Source organism: Falco cherrug, chromosome W (genome assembly GCF_023634085.1).
Source record: "Falco cherrug isolate bFalChe1 chromosome W, bFalChe1.pri, whole genome shotgun sequence".
NCBI lineage: Eukaryota > Metazoa > Chordata > Aves > Falconiformes > Falconidae > Falco > Falco cherrug.
Window position 1 is genome coordinate 16,937,556 of NC_073719.1, and position 8,321 is coordinate 16,945,876.

Sequence of the window (8,321 nt, forward strand, 5' to 3'; positions counted from 1 at the left end):
TTTTTTTTTGGGAGGGGGGGGGAGGGGATTATAATGAACTCATTCAGTTTTTAAATCAGGCTTAGGAGCCGCGACTCACTGGCTATGAATACATGTACACACATGCGTGTACAGGACAGCACAGAATACTCTATTTACTCATGTTATAAACTGAGACCACAATGGATCATAATCCAATTAAATTTTTTATTAATTACAGCAAGTAGAATACGAGCAAAGACAGCGCTGGACGACAGGGGAGTCTGCGCTTCGCCAACTGCCGTCCTGAGCAGTTCAAACAGTCCCTTTTTATACTTTTTTTACTTTTGTGTTCATGAGGTAGTGGAGGTGTTGACCCTTCACTCATATGTCCTTATATGGCGTTGTCTGTCCTGTTTCTGTTGGTTCCTGGACACCTGGCGGTTATCTTATCTTGCACAAGCGGCATCCTGGACACCTGGCGGTTATCTTATCTTTTGTTGCCTAATCTTTACATTGGGCTTAACATAAATCTTAATAAACAATACCCTAGTCCATAGTTTCTTACAATCCCCCTTTTTTCTTTTTATCCTATTATTGTTTATTAGACGCTGCTTTCATTCTCGGCACTGCGAACAAACCTTTTTCCACGATCCCAACATTTATCATAACACTCACAAGGTAATACCTCACAATTACAATAGGCATAGTTCTCACGTGGCATAACGCATTCGCAACAATCTTCATCCTCATTAATAGATACACTCTTATATTTTGCCCTAGACCTCGTAGTTAAAATAAGCAATTTAGCTATGTCAAACCGTTCTCTAATAAAGTGTAAAATATAGCGTAATATACAAGGCCCAAATATAAGTCCCAGAATCAACATAATAAGTGGTCCTGCTAAAGCAGACAACAAAGTGGTTAGCCAAGGTGAGATATTAAACCAGTTTTCATACCATGACCTGCCCGCCTCACAATCTTTCTTACGTTGATCTAACCTTTTCCGGAGTTCAGACATGGTGTCCTGGACTACTCCCGTATGGTCAGCAAAAGAACAACATTCTTCATTGAGAGCTACACATAACCCTCCCTCCTTTAAGGACAATAGATCTAATCCTCTTCTATTTTGCAGCACTACTTCTGATAAAGACTTTACTGAAGTGGCTAAATTTTGGATAGATTGTTCTATTTTTGCTAAATCCTCATCTACAGCCATCTGCAAACTTTGTAATTCCTGACCTTTTACTAGGGAGGCTATGCCTGTACCTGCTCCAACTCCGCCCGCTATCAGCAGTGTAGCTAGGGTTACCACTGTAATTGGCTCTCGTTTTTGTCTATTCAGGTCTCCTTCAAAGTGGCGTAACACCTCCTCAGAGGTGTGATAGATCAGACGAGGAACAATAATCACCTGTACACAAAACTGAGATTGATTAAACACGTTTAGGGATAGGCAAGGCGTTACTCCGATGTCTGAACAAACCCATTTAGCTCCTGGTGTCGGGATAGCCCATTTGTCATTTTGATTCTTGTGTTTCTCTATATTGGTGTTAGTGACTGTTCGGTTGCACAAAGGCTGATACTTTTCGGGCGCTGTACCTATACATTTTCCTTGACCTGTTACCAATTGAATAGTAATTCCTTGCGTATGGTTCCTCTGGTCATCCCATGGGCATTCTCGTGGGTTTGAACCATTAGACCATTGAATCCTTCCTGGTTTTCCAATTGCCTCAAAATATGGTGGTCTAACATTATAACATAACCAGCATTCCTCAGTTAAATTTGGTTTGCTTTCATTGAGGGCACGATAAGAGGCTTGCATGAGATTCCATAAGGGGTCATTGGATTCTGACAACTCTAGATCCCTGGATAAGGAGAATTCAGTCACAGTGTCATTAGTTTTTTCCGAAAGGGAGTCTGGAGAAGGGGTTACGACAATTATGGGGGCAACCTTTTCTTCAGATGAAGTGGGTGGATTCAGGACCAGATTTGGTCCTACTGGTAAAGGATCGTGAGGTATCGGTTCCTTTTTGATAAGGAAATGTCCTCCCCTATCGGTTCCTGATTCCCAAAGTCTAGCCCCCCATGTTTTTCCTATCAACCAACCTGCATCTTCTGGGTGTGTCACATTAATGTAGATTTTGTCACATGTACCCTCATTCAAAAAACCTCCATTTGTTCCATGTTTCGGTGGGTCACATCCGAAAGGACCCCACCCTACCCATAAATACTTGTCTTGGTCAACCTCCCAGTCTGAGGCTACTGTTTCACAACCCCAGTAGGCACAATAATAATGTCCTGGGTAATTACAGTATCCTTTCTCATGGTTCGAACTAGGGCAAAAATAAAATCCATGTTTGTTCAGGCAGGGTTTTACCGGTATGAGATCACACAGCGCACAGAGAAAACTAGGGGCTCCTGGAGTAACTTGAGTCTGAATGGTTACTTGTCCTTCCCACCTGATTAAGGTCCATTTAAAAGGTTCATGAGGGTTTCCATTTGCTTGGGTTATTATCAATAACAAAACTAACGGTATACCAGGAAAAAGGGTGTCTGTCAATTTTGCTAATTTAAGTATATTTTTACCAGTCCTGGGGAAGTTTGGCCATTGCTGCTTTTGCATCCCATTGTTCTGGTTCTGTTCTCCACAGTTTGTTCCTCCTCTGCCTTGCCCGTCGACTCGGTTGCTTCGAGCCACGGGGTGTACCATCTTCTCGGCAGCAAGGGAATTCTTCAGGAGAACAGCTGCTTCGGGCTTTCTGCCTGTTTACATAGGCTTCCCACTTTGCAGCTTTAACTAATGGGGCAAAGCAAGACACGGTTAGTACTTCCCTTCTGCACTTTATAGCCAAGATTTCAGCTACAAAGGGGACTGGTTCGGTGGAGTGGTAACAATAATATTGAGGGTTTATTCCTTTGGCAAAAATTTCCCACCACTCATGGGATTCTCGAATAATTTCTTGTTTAGACTCTAATTGTTTTAATTTCCACTCAGTAAGAGTTCTTTTGGATTTTCCAACACTGTGTGCAAACTCCTGTCGGAGGGTATCCGAATTCACAGTGTGTCCACCATTTATCCTGGCATACCTTACATTTAAAACAAGCAAATGGATAATAATTGCAGTTCAAATTATTACATCTAATTCATATATCTAGAGTGCATATATTATTTACATCAGCATATCTTCTATACTTGATATTGTGTGGTTGCATAAGTTTAGCAATTACACTTCTTACACTTCCATATATAATAGATAAAAAGCGAGATAACTATAGCAAATGTAAACAATAATACACACTTTATACCAAAAGGTAATGCGGCAAAATAATCAAATAAAATCTCTATCATAACTTTATCTTCTCAATGTTATCTTGGTGTCACCTGGAGTACTGATTACTTTCCAGTGGGGTCTCGTCACTGGGCCTTTAATGCGACTGGCATGAGTCCATCCACGCTCAGCAGTCCGGACAGCCGTTTCTGTTGTAAGCAGAACAAGATAAGGTCCCTCCCAATTGGGTTTTAGGGTTTCTTCTTTCCACGTTTTAACCAATACCCAGTCCCCAGGTTTAAGATTATGAATTTTTAAGTCCAACGGTGGTCGTTGTACAATCAGTCCATGTTCCCAAAGCTTGTTACGATGTTCTGCTAATTGTGAAACATATTCATTAATCACACGGTCTCGAATTAAAACATTTGTTTGTGGACTTTCAATTCTATAGGACATTCCATACACCATTTCAAACGCTGATATTCCTACATCTGCTCGGGGTCTGGTTCTGAGAATTAATAGTGCCATGGGTAGGCACTTAATCCATGATAATTTGGTTTCTATCATTAATTTAGTCAAAATAGTTTTGATTTCTCCATTCATCCTTTCAACTTTTCCCAAACTTTGTGGATGCCATGGCGTATGGTATTCCCACTTAATACCCAAGCTTTCTGTTAGATCTCTAACAATTTTTGACACAAAGTGTGTTCCTCTGTCCGAGTCGATTACTTCAGGTACTCCATATCGAGGTATAATGTCTTCAAGTTACACTTTAGTAACTTGGTTAGCAGTTGCCTTGGAGGTAGGAAAAGCCTCAACATAATGTGTTAAATGATCCACCATTACTAATAAATATTTGTAACGCCCTACCCTGGGTAGTTCAGTAAAATCCACTTGTATGTGTGAGAAAGGTCTGTATGCTGGGGAACGTCCTCCAAGAGGCTTTTGTCTCATGTTGTTTCGATTAACCTTTTGACAGGTCTCACAGGCTGCCGTGACTGTCTTTGCTATGTTATATACGCCTATACAGGCAAACTGTTGATTGAAATGATCAACTAACGCCTGGGTTCCCCAGTGTGTTTTACTATGTATTTTTGAAAATATTTCAAGTGCTATGCCCTTCGGCAAAACTTCTCTCCCATCTGGCAATATGTACTTACCAGCCTGTTCCTTAGCTCCCATTTGTTCTAGTTTTTCCTTTTCTGCAGACTCAAAACTCAAATTTTTACTAACAGGTATTTGTTGTATAGTTAAAATCGTACTATAATTGCCTGCCACTCGTTTTGCTTCTGTATCAGCTGCATTATTTCCCCTAACTTGGTAACTTGTACCTCGCTGGTGTCCCTTTATATGTACAACTGCTATTTTATTCGGCATTTTTGATGCCTCCAGAACTCGCCGAATTAATTCCGGGTGTATCAGTTCTTTTCCCTGTGAGTGAACGAATCCTCTTTCTTCCCATATTTTCCCAAAAGTGTGCACTACTCCGAACGCATAGCGTGAGTCTGTATATATAGTTCCATCCTTTCCCTTCAGTGACACTAATGCTTTCCACAATGCATACAGCTCACAGGCTTGAGCCGACCAGCTGGCACTCAGGGGGCCTGATTCTATTGTCTTAAATTCTCCTTTTTCCAACTTAACGATGGCATATCCGGACAATCGTTTACCTTCCACTATTCGTGATGACCCATCTATAAATAATACTTCTCCACATTGTAGTTCTTCTTCTTCTAAGTCTGGCCTAATGGCGTGTCTGCTGTTCAATTGTTTGAAAACAATTGTGCAATAGTTCATTACCTTCTCCTGGGTACAAAAATTCAGCGGGGTTAACTGCTCCAATAGTTTTCAAAGATAGTTTAGGGGATTCTATAAGTATTCCCTCATACTTTAATAATCGGCTATCTGTAAGCCATTTTTCTGCTTTTTGTTGTAACACTCCCCTGATATTATGAGGCGCATATAAGACAACTTCTCCATTAAAGGTAATGCGATTCGTTTCCTCAAGTAATAAGGCAGCAGCAACAATGATTTGTAAACAACTCGGCCAACCCCTGCTCACAGGGTCCAACAGCTTTGATAGGTATGCCACCGGTTTCTTTTGTCCGGCCCATTCCTGAGTTAATACTCCGAATGCCGTTCCTTCATATATGTTAACAAATAAATGGAATGGCCGCTTTAAATCTGGGAGGCTTAAAACCGGCGCTTGGCTTAGCTCCCTTTTGAGACTGGCAAACTGCTCTTGATCCTGAGGGGTCCACTTGGGCATTTTGTCTTTAGACAGTTGTTCATATAAGAATTTAACTTTAAAGCTGTAGTTCTCTATCCATTGCCTACAATACCCAAATAGCCCTAATGCCTGCCGAATTTGCCTCTTAGTGACAGGCATAGGTAATTCCAGAATTCCTTTAATGCGCTCTGGATCCAATATCTTCTCGCCGCTAAACAAATAATGCCCCAAGTATTTCACTTTTTCCTCCACAAATTGTAACTTTTCTTGTGATACCCGTAGTCCCTTTTGTGCAAGAAAGTTTAGGAGCCAAATGCTTTCTTTCCTTACATCCTCCTTATTATTCCCTGCTATGAGCAGATCATCTACATACTGTAACAGCATGTTTCCCGTTTGTACTTGGTATTCTTTTAAGAGCTCTTCCAGGGCCTGTCCAAACAGATTAGGGGACTCAGTGAACCCTTGGGGGAGCACGGTCCATCTCAATTGCTGTCTACGGCCTGTCTCTATGTCTTCCCATTCAAAGGCAAAATAATCACGGCATTCTTCTGCCAGTGGGCAGGCCCAAAAGGCATCCTTTAAATCAGCCACACTATACCAGGAGTTATGGGGTCCTAGCTTGCTTAGCAGTGTGTATGGATTTGCTACTACAGGGAACCGGGTGATAGTTCTTTTGTTTATTTCCCTTAAATCATGTACGAGCCGATATTTCCCATTTGGTTTCTTCACAGGCAGAATGGGGGTGTTAAAGGGTGACATACAAGGCTCTAAGATTCCTTGTGCTAACAATCGATCCATTTCTGGTTTTAATCCCCTCCGTCCTTCTAGGGATATGGGATATTGCCTTACCCTCACAGGTATGTGGGGTTCGGAAATTTGGATTTTAATCGGTGGGATTTCCAGTCTACTAATTGTGTCTGGAGAGTACCAGACATCGGGGTTAATTTGTTTTTGATCATCCACGGTCAAAGGATAAGCAGACACTGTTAGCTCTTGATTTTTTACTTTAATTTCTAATTGCAATTCAACAATTAAATCTCGTCCTAACAGATTAAATTCTGCTTCAGGGACGAGCAAGAGTTCACCCATTCCAAATTTATTTTCAGTTTCGAATACCACATTTTTGATTTTGCTTACTTTAAAGGGTTCTCCTTTTGCCCCAATTACTTGTACTTTTTCAGGGGAAACTTTACATCCCTCAGGTATTTGCTTAATAGTTGATTTCTCAGCCCCAGTGTCTACTAAAAAGGTGAACTCTTGTTTATGGGGACCTATTTTTAATTTTATCAAGGGCTCATGATGACTCCGGTCCCCTAAGATATAGAGCCCCTGACCCTCCTATTCTGTTTTCAATATTTCCTCATCCCTGATCCTTTCTCTGCAATTCTTCTTTATACGTCCCCTTTTTCCACAGTAAAAACAACATCTCTGTTCCTTCTTTACTACTACGTTCCCTTGTTTCGTTCCAGCAGTTCTGTGTTCACCAGTTCGCCCTTTGCGATCCTCTCTGACTGCTGCTACCATCATTTTTACTTGTCGCTTGCTGCTCTCTTCTTCCCGCCTTACGTAGACTTTCTGAGCTTCCCTCAATAATTCATCCAACCCTCTATTCTGCCAGTCTTCTAACTTTTCAATCTTCTTTCTGATATCTTCCCATGATTTTGCCACAAACTGAGTTTTGAGGAGCGCTTGCCCTAAAGGGTCGTCTGGATTTACCCCAGAGTACAGCTGAAGGGCTTTCCTCAGTCGTTCCAGCCACTCAGTAGGGCTTTCATCTTTCTTTTGCATTTCATTAAATGCTTTATTGATATTCTGGCCACGGGGTACTGCTTCCCTAATCCCCTGAATTACTATAGTTCTCAGGTCCTGCATATGAGTTCTATGCACTGGATCCTGATTATCCCAATTAGGTCTTTGGAGTGGCCATTTAATATCTGCCTGGGGTCCCTGGGCATGCTGAGCATCCCACAGTCTCATTCCTGCTCGTCTAATCATATCTCTTTCCTCGGTAGTAAATAATTGACCAAGGATAGATTGCATCTCATCCCAAGTATAAAGGTTTGGTCCCAAAAGTTGATTTAATCTTTCTGCCACTCCGAGTGGGTCCTCAATTAAGTTTCCCATCTCGGTTCTTTTAAAATCTCGTAGGTCAGCCGAGTTTAGGGGTACGGAAATATATCCGATCACAGGTTGAGGTCCCCCCATGGGTATTTCCCTTAGGGGGTACATCTGAGCTGCCCCTTTCTGACTTCTAGTTATGTGTCTAGGAAGAGGGGGAGACCCTTGTTCCGACTCTGGTGGGGGAGTGGGCGCTCTGGGGACCTCTGCGGGAGCAGGAGGAGGTATGTAAGGAGGGGGGGTTAGAAGGGTTTCGTCCAACTCTTCCTGCTTTTTCTTTTGTTTAGTTTTCATTTCATTCAGTGGGTAAAGTCTAGCTCCCGGTCTTTCTAGCCACACTTGCGCATATCGACTCTCCTCCGGGTTAAGGGGTTTTTTATTATTAACCCAGAGGTTTAATTGCTGTCTTACCCAATCTTCTTCTGACCCATAGACTGGCCAAAAGACATTTTTAGAAATTTTCTTCCCTCCCCATATCTTAGTACAATATTCTATCATCTTCTGCTTATCTTTCCCTAGAGTTCCAGGGAAATATCTCCAATTGTCTAAGATATATGCCAGAGGGGTATTCTTAGGTACAGTGGGTACCCTTCCCATGGGAGTCGAAGGCTTGCTGCCCTTCGCCCCCATCTTGTGGAATATCCACAAACATACACTCACTCGCTCCCCTTGTTCCTGGCCCAGTCCCTCGCGGGAGATGGGAAACGCAGTACTTAAGAGTCCGCACTCGCTTGGTTCAGTATATC

General features: G+C 42.1%; 1 long non-coding RNA gene across 2 annotated transcripts; it reads right to left on the reverse strand.

Annotated features, from left to right (window-relative positions):
* Nucleotides 1–310: 310 nt before the first annotated feature.
* Nucleotides 311–7,689, reverse strand: LOC129734504 (uncharacterized). Of its 2 annotated transcripts, none has more exons than XR_008730075.1 (3): nucleotides 6,391–7,689; nucleotides 437–3,318; nucleotides 311–395 (listed from the first exon to the last, which is right to left on the reverse strand). It is a non-coding gene; the product is annotated as an uncharacterized LOC129734504 (long non-coding RNA). The 2 variants fall into 2 exon arrangements; XR_008730074.1 differs by lacking the exon at nucleotides 6,391–7,689 and adding an exon at nucleotides 3,341–3,955 and having other exon boundaries at nucleotides 312–395; nucleotides 437–2,755.
* Between the last annotated feature and the right edge of the window lie 632 nt (nucleotides 7,690–8,321).